Source organism: Gorilla gorilla, chromosome 18 (genome assembly GCF_029281585.2).
Source record: "Gorilla gorilla gorilla isolate KB3781 chromosome 18, NHGRI_mGorGor1-v2.1_pri, whole genome shotgun sequence".
In the NCBI taxonomy this organism is placed as follows: domain Eukaryota; kingdom Metazoa; phylum Chordata; class Mammalia; order Primates; family Hominidae; genus Gorilla; species Gorilla gorilla.
Window position 1 is genome coordinate 100851767 of NC_073242.2, and position 17678 is coordinate 100869444.

At 47.8% G+C, this 17678-nt stretch overlaps 1 long non-coding RNA gene across 1 annotated transcript; it reads right to left on the reverse strand.

Moving 5' to 3' along the window:
• Nucleotides 1-243: 243 nt before the first annotated feature.
• On the reverse strand, nucleotides 244-17563 carry LOC115931024 (uncharacterized). Its single transcript, XR_008672750.2, has 3 exons — nucleotides 17505-17563; nucleotides 16395-16548; nucleotides 244-1103 (listed from the first exon to the last, which is right to left on the reverse strand). It is a non-coding gene; the product is annotated as an uncharacterized lncRNA (long non-coding RNA).
• Between the last annotated feature and the right edge of the window lie 115 nt (nucleotides 17564-17678).

Here is a 17678-nt window from a genome sequence, read left to right on the forward strand (position 1 = left end):
TAGAGCGAGACTCTGTCTCAAAAAAAAAAAAAAAAAAAAAGAATCTTACTTCCTAACCCTTCGATGAAGAAGATAAATGAGTGGCAAACAAACACATAAAATATGAACATCAACAGCCATTAGGGAAATGCAAATTAAAACCACAATGAGGTACCCCTGCATACCAGCCAGAGCCAAGTCTCATTTTAAAACGCTGTATTGCAGTATATAAAAGCAGAGTCCACTAAATTGTGGTGGGTTACAGAGAGCCAAAGAAGAGAAAAGGTTTCCTCTTAGAGCCTGAAAATAGAACACTGAAACAACATTAACAAGAGTTTAAAGAAATAACTACGATGAAATTCCCACAGCACCTCATGCAGTCCCGTGAAATAAATTCTTGTTCCACTGGATCTTGGATCCGCATTCTCTGCTTTCATGAAGTCATCTGCTTGTGGATTAAAAGAGTCCTAGGACTTAGATCTTCGGTGGCCTCATGTAAACCCGGCAGCCAGCCTCTTCTAGAACCCCAGCCCAGGGACTGGAGCAGGAAAGGGACCTTCAAAGTGAAGACTGCCTTGTCCCGCACCTCCTTCTGGCTTAGATTGAAAAACGGGCTTCCTAATGGGTTAAATCCTCTAAAACAAGGAGTTGTGGGGGAAGGGTGTCATGCACTCCTAGAGAAAGGTACACAGTTGCCCGGCTGGGAATGTGCTTGGCGCTGACCCTGTGGGCATCCAACTGGTCTTCCAGCTCAGGAAAAAGAATCTGAAAGAGGCTTAGCATGAAGGGGAATCAAACAGGAGGTTGTGATTTGGTCGAAGGTGCCTGGTTTAGTGCTGTAATTTTCTTATTTTTATATATATATATATATGTATTTCTTGGAGTAAACATTTTAAATAAATGACATCATTGTCAAAAAAAAAAAAAAGAGTCCTAGAAATCCTGATTCAGTCCACTGTTACAATCTGAGAGCTGCTTAAGTGATGTCAGTACAGATGCCTGTGCTCACGAGTCTCTAAAATGCAGACAGTTGGAAGTATCTGGTCCAGTCATTTACCACCAGGCTCTAACACTGTTCTTTTTCGTTGATGACACCAACTGCAGCCTGTAGCTTAGAGGAGAACCTTCAAGCAAGCATCAGAGAAAAGCAAACATTATCTGTAGATAACAGAGACTTCATAGCTGTGGTTTTTTGTTTTTTTTTTTTTTGAGATGGAGTCTGTCTCTGTCACCCAGGCTGGAGTGCAGTGGTGCAATCTCGGCTCACTGCAAGCTCTGCCTCCTGGGTTCACGCCACTCTCTGCCCCAGCCTCCCGAGTAGCTGGGTTACAGGCGCCCGCCACCATGCCTGGCTAATCTTTTGTATTTTTAGTAGAGACAGGGTTTCACTGTGTTAGCCAGGAAGGTCTCGATCTCCTGACTTTGTGATTCGCCTGCCTCGGCCTCCCAAAGTGCTGGGATTACAGGCATGAGTCACCGCGCCCGGCAGCTGTGGTTAATTTATTACTATAACCAATAATGTCAGAATGGAGGAGAGTAAACTTCTCTCTCAGGTGGTATCCATCAGTAACCAAGGAGGCAAGCAGATTTTACTAAAATGTAATACATTTCATAGTTTCTTTCCAGAATCAGGTATTATAAAACAACATCAATAAAATTCACTTTCCAAATTTTGTCCTTCACAGTGCCCTTTCATATTCTAAAACAAACTGACAATTAGGACAGGAATTCTGTGAGGTTGAAACAATTTTCATAATAATGCCAAAATATTACTTATGTTACCATGCAATGGGTCCATCACTGCTATTTTCAAACGAATTCTTTTAAACTATTTCACAACAGTCTGGATCTGTGTTTTTCCTGAGGGTGAAGTTCTGGGCGGTGAGGGCATTGACAAATCGCCAGGGACTTCCCATACAACACACATTTTCTAAAATATTTAATAATTCATTAATAACATTTTGTCTATATAACTTTAACCTGGGGAAGGCTGAGCATCTCTTCCAGTCTGACAATTCTTCTCATGTAAATCTTATAATAGGAACACAATCAAACAAACCCAGCATCTCTCTTCTCATAAGGTGGAAGAACAAATCTCGGCGATTTTCCAAGGCTCCTCTGGGAAATTATTGTAGGTGTAAAAGATATCCCGAAAATTCCTTTTCATTTTTTTTTTCCTGTCTAATTTCGCAAGGCATCATCTAAAGAGCTGTCAGAGATTTAGATGCTTGATTAATATGTGCTCATGGGTGGCTGAGAAACAATCTTTGGTGACTCATTTAATTAAGTGATAAGAAAGCATTTAAAAATAAACAGACCCAAGAGTATTGAAGATACACGTCCCCATAAAAACTCACACACAAATGTTCCTAGCATCATTCATGATAGCTACAAGTGGGAGCAATCTAAATGCTTATCACCTGATGAATGGAAAAACAAAATGTGGTATACCCGTACAATGGAGTGTCAATCAGCCCTAAGTGGAATGAAGCCCTGATACATGCTCCAACATGGATGAACCTTGAAAGCATTATGCCAAGTGAAAGAAGCCAGACACAAAACGCCACGTATTGTACAATTCCATTTATATGAAATGGCCAGAATGGGAAAATCTATAGAAACAGAAAGTAGATCAGGGGTTGTCAAGGGGTTAGGGGTGGCAAGAGAGTAACAGGAAGTGTGTGCTAATGAGCGTGGGCTTTCCTTTTGTAATGTTATAGAAGTAAATGGTGGTGCTGTTTGCAAACCCTAGCATTATACTAAAAACCATTGACCTGTACTCTTTAAAAAGGCGAAAAAGATCTCAATTTCTTAAAAAGCCTATGCACGCATGAACTGCAAAATAAACAAGTAAAATAAACAAAGAAGCATACATATAGCTTGTTCACGAGCAAGGAAGTTTTGTTGTGTCCTATTCTAGGGCATTACAAATTAAACATAAAACACTATAAAGTATTCTGATATGACACAAAATCTTTGCTATCCAGAATAACCTTTCCTTTTCTAGGCAGTGGTATCCATCAGTAACCAAGGAGGCAAGCTCATGAAACCACCAGCAGATTTTACTAAAATGTAATACATTTCATAGTTTCTTTCCAGAATCAGGTATTATAAAACAACATGAATAAAATTCACTTTCCAATTTTTGTCCTTCACAGTGCCCTTTCATATTCTAAAACAAACACTTAACTAGGACAGGAATTCTGCGAGGTCAAAACAATTTTCATAATAATGCCAAAATGTTACTTATGTTAACATGCAATGAGTCCATCACTGCTTTCTTCTCTTTTTTTTTTTTTTTTTTGAGACGGAGTCTCAATCTGTCACCCAGGCTGGAGTGCAGTGGCGTGATCTCGGCTCACTGCAAGCTCCACCTCCCCGGTTCACACCATTCTCCTGCCTCAGCCTCCTGAGTAGCTGGGATTACAGGCATGCACCACCACCCCCGGCTAATTTTGTATTTTGTATTTTTAGTAGAGATGGGGTTTCTCCATGTTGGCCAGGCTGGTCTCGAACTCCTGACCTCAGGTGATCCACCCGCCTCGGCCTCCCAAAGTGCTGGGATTACAGGCATGGGCCACCGCACTGGGCCCATCACTGCTGTTTTCAAATGAATTCTTTTAAGTGTCTCCTTTCAATTGCTAATGCAGTAAACATCAATAGCATTAGCCCACATAAACAAAAGTTCTTTGGGAAATCTCAGTAAGTTTTTAAGACCGTAGAAAGGAAGGTCATACCTTAAAATGTAGCATTGATTGAGAAAGGAAGGAGGAGAAGAAATAGCAGAACGATACCATCTATGTGAATTAAAAGTGCCTACATGCAAAACAGCCACAGTGCTTTGTTAGAGCATTTTTCTAAAGGCACCCAAGACAAAGAGGAACGATGCCTGCAGTGGGAGAGGGAGGCCTAGGAGTGAGAAATCTCATTCAAAGGGAATAAAACAAGAGAGGGACCTCACAGAGACCCCCTGATCGTGACCTACCACGTACGGCGGAGTGTGCTTAACTCACCCTCTGCATCAGAGGCTTCCACCCTCCCTCCCACAGAGTAACAGCCCCCTTGGTCCCCTGCCCTGCTGCAGCTGCAGTTCCCCAGGACAGAGCTGACCCTCCCCTGGGCTCCCAGCGTCACCTGGGATGATTTTCTCCAGCAAACCCACACAAGGTGAGGAGCAGGGGTGAGTCTGTCACCAAAGGAGCAGCATTGCAGGATAGGGAAGGCCAGTGGCGAGGCGAGCACACTGATCAGAGGCCACTGACATTGAATAAAGGACTGGATCAGTTGCAGGCACAGAGCGGGAGCGCTGGCCAAATGGGAAGCACGACAAGCAATGCAGACACAGGCAGAAGGAGACAGAAGTGGATGGCAGGACTCACAACACCCTCTTCCTGGTAAGGGCACATGTTCAAGGTGCATGCGTTAGACAGCCCTGTACCCAGAGTGACGGGGAGGGAGGAACAATGAACCCAGCAGCGACACATGAAGAAGGCAGCATGAGGGGCCGGGAGCCCAGAGAAGAAGGTTCTCCAAAGGCACAGAGCAGTCACAGGATCCAATCCCACCGACACTGACCGAAGGGCACATGCTCCTTCACTTTAAGCCAGCAATGGAGATAGACACTCGTCATCAACACCAAACAACTTCCCTGGTTTCTGTGTAACCAGCACTCCTGTCCGGAAACTTGCTGCTTGTCAAAGAAACATACCTTACTGTCATACGGTGCAGCTGTGACATTGCTCAGATGACATTTTTTTGTCACGAGCTGTCATATGACAACTTTTTTTTTTGAGCGTTAGTACAGGCTGTGCATTGTGCTGTACTCACACCCAGGGGTAAGGTGAGGAACAAAGGCAGCCCAACCCCTGCCCGCACACATGAGCCCCGTCTGGCGAGACGGCAAAAAATCACAGCAATGCTCCTGCCCTCTGGAATCCCACCCAAAACGCCGGCCTCTCATCCTATCCATCCCCTTTGGTAAGCAAGCCCCTCTGTCTCCACTTTGTCATCTTCCCTCTATCCCCCTCTGCTCTCTCCTCAAGCCCAGCCTCTGTCTCAGCCAAGCTGGTCCCCGCGGCCTTCATGGCCCCCAGCAATTGGCCCAGGACAGGCTTCTGCCTTGGGACTGTCCTCTTTGGGACCAGGGAAATGATTTGCAAGTCCCAGTGCTGAGAGAAGATGTGGGGCCTTCTTCTTCAAAAGTCATCAGACATTAAATGATTAATAATCATTTAATTAATAATTAAGGCAGCAGCAGAGCATTAAACCAAGCTCAGGGCCTGAAGCCAGCCCTGCCCCCTCTTGAATGTGGAGACAAGAGTTTATCTCCAACCTGGGACCCATTAACATGTCCTGCTGTGAGCAGGGGACGTCGCCAGCCTCATCACTAACTGGTCTGAAAGCAACCCAGAATCTCATCAGCTCCCCCGAAGAGCTTGCTGAAATCCATCAGAACAGAAATTGCAAACTGAAATGCAAGGTGAAGGAAAAGCAAGGGTTTTAGATATGAGTTTTAAAAATTAAAGTTTTAAAGAGTCCTGCCTGACCACAGAGCTACACCCTAAATCCCAAGAGCCCTTGGCCCTGCTGCAGTTGTCCTCGGTCACTCAAGGCAGGGACGGTGGGACAGGATGGAGGGTCAGCCAGGGCTTGCTGTGGGCACCCAGAGGGCAGAGGCCTAAGGGCTGTGAGCTGTGCCCAGAGACACCACCTTGGGGAGAGACGCCTCACTCACCAGGCGGCCCTGGGAGTCCTGGAGGAGGAGGCCGCAATGGACTCCCTTTCCACTGTGACTTTTCTTAACCTCTGGTTTTATGAAAATCATGGAAGTCAGGATATTTGCTCAGAAAACAGGATATTTAATCAAGAACCAAGTAGTTCAAAGCATGGCCACAGTCATTGTTAAGAAGCTGCAGAGACACAGGCAAAAGTACGGCAGGGGAAAGAGAAGGCCCAAGAGGGCAGGGAGGCCACACATCCTGGAGAGGAGGCCCCCTCACCCAGAGCATGTCTCAACTGTAAGACACAATAAATCTTTCTGAGTTTCTCTTCAAAAGGTTTAGCCTGTTAACTTCCTTATCCTTTGTTCTCAAACTCAACTTTGTTTTTCCTTGGCCCTAGTTACCGTAAACAGCCTAATCCTTCCCATCAGCTCTAATCAATAACTCACATCTGTTCCCTTGGTTACCTGTACCAATTGTTCCCCAGAAACTGCACGTCTCACATGCTCCACCTCTGTACCTCATGTCCCCCTCCTCTGCTGTATTTAGGAAAATATGTACAAGTAGCCAGTCGGGTCAGCTCAGATTGTGTGGTCCAACCCCAGCTCCTGGGGGAGTGACAGAGATAGGGACTGTATTAAAGATAAAAACCCCCTGGTCTCCTTTGTTCTGTGTGCACTTGGGATCTTGATTGACACAAGTGACACCCTTCTGCAGAAGTAAATTGCCTTGCTGAGAGGATTAAACTTTTCCCTGAGTGTGGTTTTACTTCCCGGCACTGAGCATTTATTCCTGGAGTATTTTATATCCAACACAACCAATGAGAGACAGGAGCTGGTGGGTCAATACCCTAATTTTTGGTGCCATTTGCTATCACTCACTGCCCTCATCTTGCCTGCCTCACCCTCCCCAGCATCCAAAGCACCACAAGTCAGAAAGCAGTTGAATCTCAGGGTGAGAACAAAGTCTGACACGTCCATTCGTGATGAATCCAGAGGGCAAAACACTGTCCACCGTGGTTTAAAAGAGGCAGTCCTCTTCCCTTCCAGATGCAAAGAAGAGGTGTCACTGAGCCACAGCTGGGAGAACAAGGGAGGCCCAGGTACAGCCAACGCTCTCCTGAAAATTCAAGAGGAACCTCACACAAGCCTTCAGGAGGCCGTCTACAGCAAGTCATGGTTCTGCAATGCAAACAAAGTCAAGAAGAAAGAGGGAGGTTTGAAAACAATGCGGCCTTCCAGGCCCAAGTGAGAGGATGGGTCAGCCGGGCATGAGTGACCATGTAAGTATTGCAGCAAAGGAGGCTGAGTGCTCCCTGCATCAAATCAATGCTCATCTGGATAATGAAAGTACACCCTCACAGGCCTCCAAGAAGGTCACTGGCAAAACGTCCCACTGGTGGACAGACACCTGATCAGCAAGGGGCAAGAGCAGAGGCTGCTTGAAGAATCTAAAGCAAACAAACAGAAAATCCATTACCTGGATAAAAAGTGAGAAATACAAGAAAGGCCTGACGCAATTCCGAGTTGCATTCTGAACAAGAACGCCACAAACCCCTCTTCATGGCACAGGGTGTTAAAAGAGCTCCTGCCACAGAGTCACTTGAGACACATTTCCGGGCAAATATACAAAGGAAGAGAGACTCTTCAACCAACCGTGTCCCTCCAAACAGCCCTGAGAAATAACAGTCATCAGAGACTTCCCAGAAGATACCCTCAACCACCAGAGTTCTGGCCCTACACCCACATGGGTGAGGTCTTCCTCCCACCACCAAAAGCCAACCTGTGGGGTCTTTCTCTTTTTGCTGAAGAGGCCCAGTGTAGACTGGAGGCCTCAAGACTAGTTCCTAGGGCCATCTGAGGCCTCCCGTGCAGTACCTACCTCCTATTAGATACAGCTGAGGTCCCACCAATACATACAAGAAACCCTTCTCCTCTAAAGAGCTGGGCATCAGAGGCTGCCCATGGTTTCCATGATTTCCATGATCACACCATGACAAGGGAGACCACCACCCACCAGGAGGAATTCCTAAGCCTCCTCTTCTTCCCACTTAGGGTTCTTCTTAAACCTTCTTGAAAAAAACACAATCTGTGCTTTCCCTAAATAAGGACTTCCTTTTGCCTGAGCAGGTATATGCAGACAATCTGAGATTTGAGATAAAAAAAAAAAAAATCTTTTTGACCACTGTAAAAGACTGCCATGAAACTATTTCCTCCCACCACCAATCACGAGCCAAGCCACAAAGTCCTCATCCCTCACTGGGGAGCTCAACCTCAACTGGGGACTGCGCCTGCTGGGGAAGCCCCTCCACTTTGTCCCAGGGCTCACCTGGGGTCTCTCCTGACCTTGCATCTGTGCTTTGCTGCAACCTTCACTTCTGCAGGTAAGTACACAAAAGGTACCGTGTCAAAGTATCAAAGAGGAACCAAGCCGGTTCCCAAAATGATGGCGAATCCAGGGTCAGCCCAATCAACAGCTCCTCAGCCTCCCTCCCTGGTTCTCCTGAGTTAGATTTAGGAGACTGGGGTCCCATCTGTGGAGGCTGGACGTGCTTCAACATTGGCTATGCTGTCTGCATACATAGCAAATGAGAGGACTCAACACTGCTAGGATAATCCACACCACAATCCTCTGTGCAGTGTGCCTGGCTTTAAGAGAAGTATCCTTGGAGGCGTGTTTGCAATTGACTCCAAATCTGAAACCCCAGCACTGTGACCACAACACTCACAGGAAACCAGAATATCTGAAACAGTGATGACTTTCCACACTGATTTGGTCTCATCATGCTGCAACCGACATTCTAGTATCATTATTTAGAGAGTCCGGGGATAATAGCCACCTCTGCAGAGAGCTTCTTCAATGCCTTGAAAACAGCCAGCAGCATTTCTACGGTGCACACACCTCGCCCAATTCTGGACATCTCCACCTATGTTACCTTTTTCTGTGGCACAACCATGCTATCGCAAGGTGCTAATTGGAATCTTAAGCACCGAGTTCACAGGACCAGCTGCACAAATGATGGCCCAGGTCTACATGATCAGAAAGGAGGCTCCAATGGCCATGCCCAACACCATTGGGACGTTTGTCCTAGAGTTCAACTCCATGCTGATTCTTGTAATAGAAAGATATTCCATGTGATACCTGGGGCCATCGACCAACTCAGGGCAAAAACTAGAACCTGCTTCTCTACGCCAAGGCATAGAGGCGCTCCTTGTTGTACCAGCTGTGTTTCCAAAGCTTGCTTCTGGTGCTCTGTGTCATTCCTGGGACAACCTCAGCAAGGAGGAATTATTATGCTGCTAAACTTGTGACTGAAGGGCTGCTCCGAAGCAAGCTCTGGAGACATTCAGAAAGAAAGATTCTCCAAAATCTGGAGGAACATTTCTCACTCCAGAGCAGCAACACTTCCGTGAATTGTATGGAATTCCTGGGGAGATTTTAGAGCAGGTGTATAAGAAGTCAAACAAGAGAAGAGCCGAACCATCTACAGAGGATGGTGCAACAAAGCAGCAGCCAAAATCAGTGTTGGAGACCCTCCTCACATCCGGGGTGCCAAAAGGAGGTGCCCACCCACTCCCCAGGATCTTTTAGGCCACCTCCTAAATAGTGGAGACTTCAAATGCATCCAACTCTTCCACCTCTGTCTCCTGCTGGTCCTTCTCCATAAGACCCTTCTCCGATCTTTCCCCTGAATGAGGAACTACTAATTCTGAGGCTTGTGGTTAAACAGAAATGTATTCACCACAAATGAAGATTATCTCAAGATCTTGCTCCCCACAAAATTAACTGTTTCATTTTAGTTGTAGCTCATATTTTAATAGTAAAGGACTGAAAGGTTTATGTTGCACTTAATGCTCTCAAAAACCTTTAGGGTGTTTGTTTGTTTGTTTAGAGACAGGATCTCACTCTGTCACCCAGGCTGGAGTGCAGTGGCACAATTATAGCTCACTGCAACCTTGAACTCCTGGGCTCAAGCGATCCTCCCACCTCAGCTTCCTGCGTAGCTGAGACTACAGGGGCATGCCACCGGGCTCTGCTGAATTTCGTTTCTTTTATTTTCCTCTCTCTCTCTTTTTTTTTTTTTTTTTTTGTAGAGACAGGGTCTCACTATGTTGCCCAGGCTGGAATCCTTAAGGTTTGCATAACGAGAAACACAGTAAGAACCAAGTTCCAGTTGATCAGGCTGCCACACCAGATTAAGGAACTAGTACTTTATATCCAATGGGGCTGGAGTTTGGAAGCCCTGTAGTTGTCGACTTTCCCTTTAAGCAGTGCACAGAACTAGGAAGAGATCAACAAGGCCCAGAAGAGAAATCTTGCCAAACTTCAACACAGCAAATAATAACCACTTATCGAGGGCTCACTCCACTAGGAACATCACAAAGCAGCAGTTCTCAGTTGCTCCTCCCCAAAGACACTGAGCAATGTCTGAAGACATTTTTTATTGGTGAAACTAGGTGGGGATGGGGTGGAGGGTGCTACTGGTATCTAGTGGGTAGAGCCAGAGATGCTGCTAATCACTCTGCAATGCACAAGTCAGTCTACAACAACAAGGAATGATTTGGCCCCAAATGGCAAGATTCCCCAGGTTGGGAAACTCTGGTATAAAATAAAGGCACCTGAAACATGCCCCTGACCCCAACCCCAGGCATCCAGTCTTTATGTCATGATCCCTCAGAACATCTTAGTTAAGCTATTGCCTTTGCTCCTAAGGGGAAAAAAAATATTTATACGTGCAAACACAGAAACAAAGCTTTGCAATTTTGAGGGGCAAGGTGACAGAGCAGGGGCCTTGCCATTGTGGACAAGCACCTTATTTTAAAATTCATCTTAATCAAAAACCGCCTAAAGCCAAAAGGCATCAGCCTAATGGCTAAGGTCAGCATGATCATAAACTACAAATAACATCTCCGACCAGAAACATTCCAAACTCCTCCCCAACCAGAGACATGCTAGCCCCAAGATAACCCCCCTCTGGCTGGGAAGATGCCAGCCCCAAGATAACTAACCTCCCTCCTGCCGGAAAGATGTCAGCCCCAAGATAACCTCCCCTCTGCCCAGAAACATTCCGACCCGGCTATAGACTTCTCCCTGACCCAAAAACATTCCAAGCTTGTGATAAGACCCTCACCCTAAAGCCAATATATACTTTTAGTCTGTAACAGAAAGCGCTCCTGACCAAAATCGTCCAGAAGCCCCTCCAGGTTTTATCTAAAGTAAACCTGTCTTTAAAAATGTCATGTTTCTTTCCTCTTTCTTTAACTCTTACACAAGTGTTCATCAATCCCTGATGCCCATTCAGGAACACTCCTCAATCCCAGACACCCAAAGATACTGAAGTCAGGTTCTTTTCCTTTTTCTTTTTTTTATCTCGCTCTGTCACTCAGGCTGGAGAGCGGTGGCGTGACCTCAGCTCACTGCAACCTCACCTCCTGGGTTCAAGCAATTCTCCTGCTTCAGCCTCCCGAGTAGCTGGGACTACAGGTCTCCATCTCCTGACCTCGTGATCCACCCGCCTTGGCCTCCCAAAGTGCTGGGATTACAGGTGTGAGCCATTGTGCCCAGCTGAGGTCACGTACTCTTTTTAGCGAGTATTCCCATTTTAAAAAATCTTTTTAAATAAAAAGAACCTGGCTCCAAAAAAATCCATTTGCATGTATGATACCTCATTGAAACCTCAGAGCCATCTAACCAGGTCAGGCCTACCCGAATTGCCATGGACAGAGAACAAGACTGGGGCACCGAGGGGTTTAGATGACTTTTCCGTGGTGACACAGCCAGTGAGTGGCAGAGACACAGGAATGCCACCCCACCCCTGCTCTGGCCACCACCGGCACTCCAGGTTCTGACACCCCATGCCGTGGAATCGCACGGTGGGATCCCAGCTGACCCAGGGTGCTCCGTCTCCACCCTGGCTTTCCATCTGGCCCACACAGGTGAAGTGCAAAGGCTGATCTCAGAGAAACCATCAGAGGTACTATCACACTGCCTCATCAGTGACAGTCACTCTCCTGGCCAGATGCATGGGTATGGATGTGGATCACATCAGGTGTGGAACAGAGGCAGCGCACTCCTCGAGCCCCAGGTGTTTGTGGGAAGCCAACCATACCCTGAATCTCTCCTAGGTACAGGTAGGCCCAGGTGCAGCTCTGACAGGCTCGCCACTCCCGGGCAGGAAACCTCCCAGCCTCAGTCAGCTCCTCTTAATCAGCCCCTCTTCATGTCCAACCAGGATCACCAGTCTGCCAGGCCCCTTCCTGTGCTCCTCAGGAGGCCAGCAGTCTGCCAATATCTGGAACTTAATGAAATGAGAGTAAAAGTGAATCCCTGAGGTTGCCTTATTTTTCCTCCATTGAACCTATTTCCAGTTCCCTCAGTCTCTTTCTGCCTTTGTTTCATAGCAAGAGGGCTACATTTGGACCAGGTGAGCTACTGGTCGCGCAGGAGTCGAGCTTGCTGTCCTCCTCTGGCTGGACACTATGGCCTGGAACTGACTTCCAGCTCAGGAGTTTGAGCCCAGGGAGCTTATCCTCTGTTTTCACATGCTAGTAGTCACCCTTTTGGTCTGATTGCTGTTGAAAATCACGCAATACAACACCTGCAACTCTGTTGGAAGCCTGTGACAATCAAGAAACTGCATTCACCCAGACTGCGTTCAGAGGCGCGTATGTCTTAGAGTTTGCAAATACATATATTCAAGTCTAAAATCTGTTTCAGAAAGCAACAGCCAACCAGATTTAGCAAGTCCCACCCATTTGCCGTAGGTACACCAGACCAATTTTTTAAATGAGTAAAACATTTTTTTTTTTTTTTTTGAGACTGACTCTCACTCCATCACCCAGGCTGGAATGCAGTGGCACGATCTCAGCTCACTGCAACCTCTGCCTCCTGGGTTCAAGCGATTCTCATACCTCAGCCTCCCAAGTAGCTGGAATTACAGCATATGCCACCATGCCCAGCTAATTTTTGTAGTTTTAGTAGAGACGGGGTTTCACTATGTTGGCTGGGCTGGTTTCAAACTCCTGACCTCTGCCTCCCAAAGTGCTGGGATTACAGGCATGAGCCATCATGCCCAGCCAAAACATTATTTTAAAGCTAAGCTCCCCACCCTCTTGCTATTCCTTTGGGTCCCCTCTCTCCCCGGGACAAACCCCATTCAACTCTAACATGCATCCCATCTCTGGATATTTCTCACTGTTACAAGGCAGTCATGTAGCCAGGACCACTGTGTCCTGATGTCTAGTGTGTTTGACAACTAACAGAAAAGGGATTTGGCGTTTTTATTTTATTTTATTTTATTTTGAGACTGAATCTCACTCTATCACCCAGGCACAATCTCGGCTCACTGCAACGTCCACCTCCCACAGGCTCAAGTGATTCTCCTGCCTCAGCCTCCCAAGTAGCTGGGATTATAGGCGTGCACCACCACATCCAGCTAAATTTTTTGTATTTTTAGTAGAGAAGGAGTTTCACTGTGTTGGCCAGGCTGATCTCGAACTCCTGACCTCAAGTGATCCTCCCACCTCGGCCTCCCAAAGTGCTGGGATTACAGGCATGAACCATGGCGCCTGGCTGGAAAAGAGATCGTCCTGTCCACAGCTGGGCCCTATTCGGGATCATCTCTTAGGAGGGCCCTAGCTCCTTTCCTGGACTGTATCTTGTCACCATGATTGAACAAGGGTGGCTTTCAGGAAGAGGATGGGGAAAGTCCAGCCCAGAACCAGGCCCTACAGCAGGAGCCAAAAAAAAAAAAAAGGGTGATTCCCTTGACTCTGGCCCCCTAAGGGCAATGTGAGCCCCCCAAAACCATGAGTCCAACTCCCCGTTGTCTGGGGAGCAGCACCACAGCCCAGCATGGCTTGGGGGATGCATTGGATGAGGGAGAAGCAGGCCCACAAAGGGGAGATGAATGTGTCAAGATCACACAGCCAGGGAGGGCACGGTAGGGACTAGACCTGTGCTCAAGGTACTGGGCCATTTTGCATTTCTGAATGGGCAGCAGCATAAGAACCTTCCTACTCCTCATCCCACTGACGGCAGGCTCTGTGCATGGGGATATCCTTGACCCTGCACCTGGCACAGAGGGAAGCCAGCCAGCTGCGGACAGTCACGCCCTGGGGCTCTGAGCTGCTCCACTGCACCTGGGGCATCCTGCACCGGGGTGGACAGTTCCCAGTCAAGACGACGAAGACTAGGAGACCCGACCTGGGAACTCTACGTGGCGCCAGAGTGCCCCCTGCTGGCTGACCGCCAAGCAACCCAAACCTCAAGTCTGCATCTAAGACTTCTCTTGACTCCCGCCCAGGAGAGCTGAGGGTTGGGTTCAGCGCCCAACTTCTCCTAGAAGTTTCTCCTGGACCTGCTCTATCCAACCTCTATCTCAGCTGCCGACTACAGGGCCCCCTGCTGTTTCCAGTTCCTGGCCCACCCAGAGTTTTTCCTACTCATGTGGGCTACCCCCAGACACTGGGAGCGAGGCCCTTGTTTAAGGAATCGTCTTCAGCATCACGGCAGAGGAGGAGCCCACCCATGTCAGGGTGAGTGCTGGGGTCTCAGGGAAGCCCGTCCACCATGGGCAGCGACATTATTTTCCCAATTGTTCTGCGATTCCCATCTCTCTTGGGAACAGGGCTTGCGCTCTGACTGTGAGTGAACAAGATGACCACAAGGGGGCAGCAGAGACAAAAAAGCTTCGCCTGAAAACCATTTGCTAAAGTTCTCCACCCACGAGGTAGATCAGTTCCCAGGCCTGGCTGCACACTGGATTCACCTGGTGAGCTTTAAACACTACCGATGCCAAGTTCCCACCCCTACAAATGCTGAGTTAATGGCCCTGGGGTGCCATCCTAACATCTTTTTACAATCTCCCAAGGGAAACTTTAATTTAAAATGCAGAAGGCAGTGGAGGAGGGAAAGAGCGACCTTTCAGGCCGTTCTTCTATCGGGCTAGGGCTGAGGATCACTGGGATAGACCCTTGTTAATGCAAAGCGTGGCTCACGGACCACCAGCATCAAGGTCACCTGGGAGCTTGTTAGAAATAAGGACCTGCCCCAAACCTACTGAGTCAGAATCTGCAATTTAACAGATTCTCCAGAGAATTCATCTGCATATTAAAAGTCTAAGAAATTTATGGTCCTCTTTACCAAAAAGGCACTAGGGAGGTCCTGGTCCAATGCCATATGTACAGTCTGTGGATGCACAGATTAAAGCCCCGAGGCAGGAGTCCCTTTGCCCAAGGTCATTGGCCATGTATTCAGTGGGATGGCACAAACCTGAAGGCCCTGACTCCAGGACCAGTGCACCTTCTCCCACAGCACCCTGCTCCTCCAACCCAGAGGTGGGCCTGGGCACAAGAGGGCAGGAAATGGTGGCAGGAGTTTGGTGGGGTCTTTGAATTTCCCTGTTAGCACGTGTCCTGTGGGGATCCCAGGGATAGCTAAGATACCATCCCTGGCTCAAGGAGCTTCTATCCTCATATCTAACTCTGGACAGACGCACTTGGTATCAGTCAAACACAACCTCTTACCTTGAGTCACATACTAGAACCATCTCTAAATCTAGCAAAACAGAGGAGGGAGAAAAAGACTAGTTTGGATACGTAGCCTGGAAAGGTTTCCTGCAGTCCAGGCAGTGCAGGAGGAGGGTGGGTTAGGTTTCAGGGGCCAGTGGAGGAGGGGGCTGCATTTCAGACCAAAAGACCAAGATGAATGAAGGGTATAGATACACAGGAAAGGATCCACATGACCAGGGCATAGGTAAGGGCTGGGAAGTTGTGGGAGATAGAGCTGGGATGGGACAGGGGCTCGGGGCACAGACCAGACCCTAAAAGCAGGCAGAGCACTTGGCCAGGTAGAACCAATTCAGACCCTGGGCTGGAGGCCACAGAGAGCCATGGAAAGTGTTTGAGCCAGGAGAGGAGTCTGGGCCTTGGAAAGACCTTCCAGCACCAGTCCTGTCAGGTTTTGGAGATGATGCAATGAAGAGAGAGGCTACAGGAACCCTCATCCTGAGAGCTCACTGAGTACACGGATCAAGGCTCATTCATCTCAAGGTCACCAGCATTTGCCAGAGTATTAGCCCCTGGAAGGTGACCTGCAAACAACCATCTCTAAGGGAGACCAGCCTTTAACCCAAGGATGATTTCATTCTTAAGGTCCAGGCCGGGCACGGTGGCTCACGCCTGGAATCCCAACAGTTTGGGAGGCCGAGGCAGTCAGATCACTTGAGACCAGGGGTTTGAGACCAGCCTGGGCAACCTAGTGAAACCCTATCTCCACAAAAAAGAAATATATATATATATATATATGTATATATATATGTATATATGTACGTATATATATGTGTATATATACGTATATATATACGTATATATACATACGTATATATATACATATATATATATATCCGAGTGTGGTGGCACATGCCTGTACTCACAGATACTTGGGGAGCTGAGGTAGAAAGATTGCTTGAGCCTGGAAGGCGGAGGTTGCAGTAAGTCAGGATCGCGCCACTGCACTTCGGGCTGTGTGACAGAGGAAGACCTCATCTCAAAAAGAGTAAAATAATTAATAAATAAATAAAACTTAAGGTCCAGAACAGGAAACGTAGGTCATACGCTTGGGACCTTGAGCTTGTTACACTGTGGGGTGGGGATGACCATAGAAATTCCCTTGTGAGATTACAGTGAGACTCACCTGTGATAATGCGTGCTCCCTACCTGGCATCTAGATGAGGCTCAGTGTCATGGCAACTCCATTCTACCTGCTTTTCCCAGGGCTTCTGTGACTTTGCACCATTGTAGTAGTCTCTGGAGCCCCTTGAGATTTCCCTTCAATCTCTTCTTGCCTCCTAATTAACAGCAGCATTTATTGAGTGCTTTGACCATATTAAAACTCTTTGCATAGGTGAACTCGTTTGGTCCTACAGTCATGCCTTGATTCATTCTCCAAATTTTTATTTATTTATTTATTTATTGAGACAGAGTTTTGCTCTTGTTACCCAGGCTGGAGTGCAGTGGCGTGATCTTGGCTCACTGCAACCTCCCCACCTTCTGGTTTCAAGCGATCCTCCTGCCTCAGCCTCCCAAGGATTATAGGCGCCCGCCACCATGCCTGGCTAATTTTTGTATTTTTAGTAGAGATGGGGTTTCACCACATTGGCCAGGCTGGTCTCAAACTCCTGACCTCATGATCCACCCGCCTTGGCCTCCCAAAATGCTGGGATTATAGGTGTGAGCCACCGTACCCGGCCACATTCCCCAATTTAAAGATGAGAAAACTCAAGGGCAGAGCTGGCACATGAGCATAACAGGGACTTGAATCTGATTATTGGCTCAAGCACCCCTCTCCTAACTACTCTTTCTCATGGCCTCCAATGTGTGACTGACCAAGACTCTCCCCTGGCCACTCCATGACCCTCAGGCCACGATCTCCCTCCATAACTCCTTCTCTGACAGTTGAGGGGGCAAATCTCAAGTCTTTGTTCTGAGCCTTGGTCTTCTCCTTTGACCAACATAACCACATGTCCAGAGACCAGTGGGCTAGATCCACGTGGACATCTGTCTTCACCTGAAACCCAACCAGCCCCAACTCTACTCTGAGCCTTGGACAGCTTGCCCTTGGTCCCTCCACTACAGTACTGAGTTCATTCTCTCCGGAAGTCTAGTTCATCAAGGCCCTGCTGGTTTCCACCCAGGACTGTGGGATCCTGGAGGGCAGGCATCTGTCCTCAGGTGCCTCTCACAGCCCCAAGCACAGTAAGTGCTGGACTTGCCTCTTCTCTAGCCAGCATCCCTCCCAATTCACCTATTTCAGCTCACAGTGCTACCCTCCATCCCTTGACCCATCCCTCTCCAACAGCTGCCTCATCCCCCAATGGTCCTCTCTGCTCAGAACCACTTTCAACTGTCTCTTAGATTGTTCACTCCCTGACATTCCACCCCACCAACTGCTCCTCCCTGCCCTCCAGCAGGCTCAGGT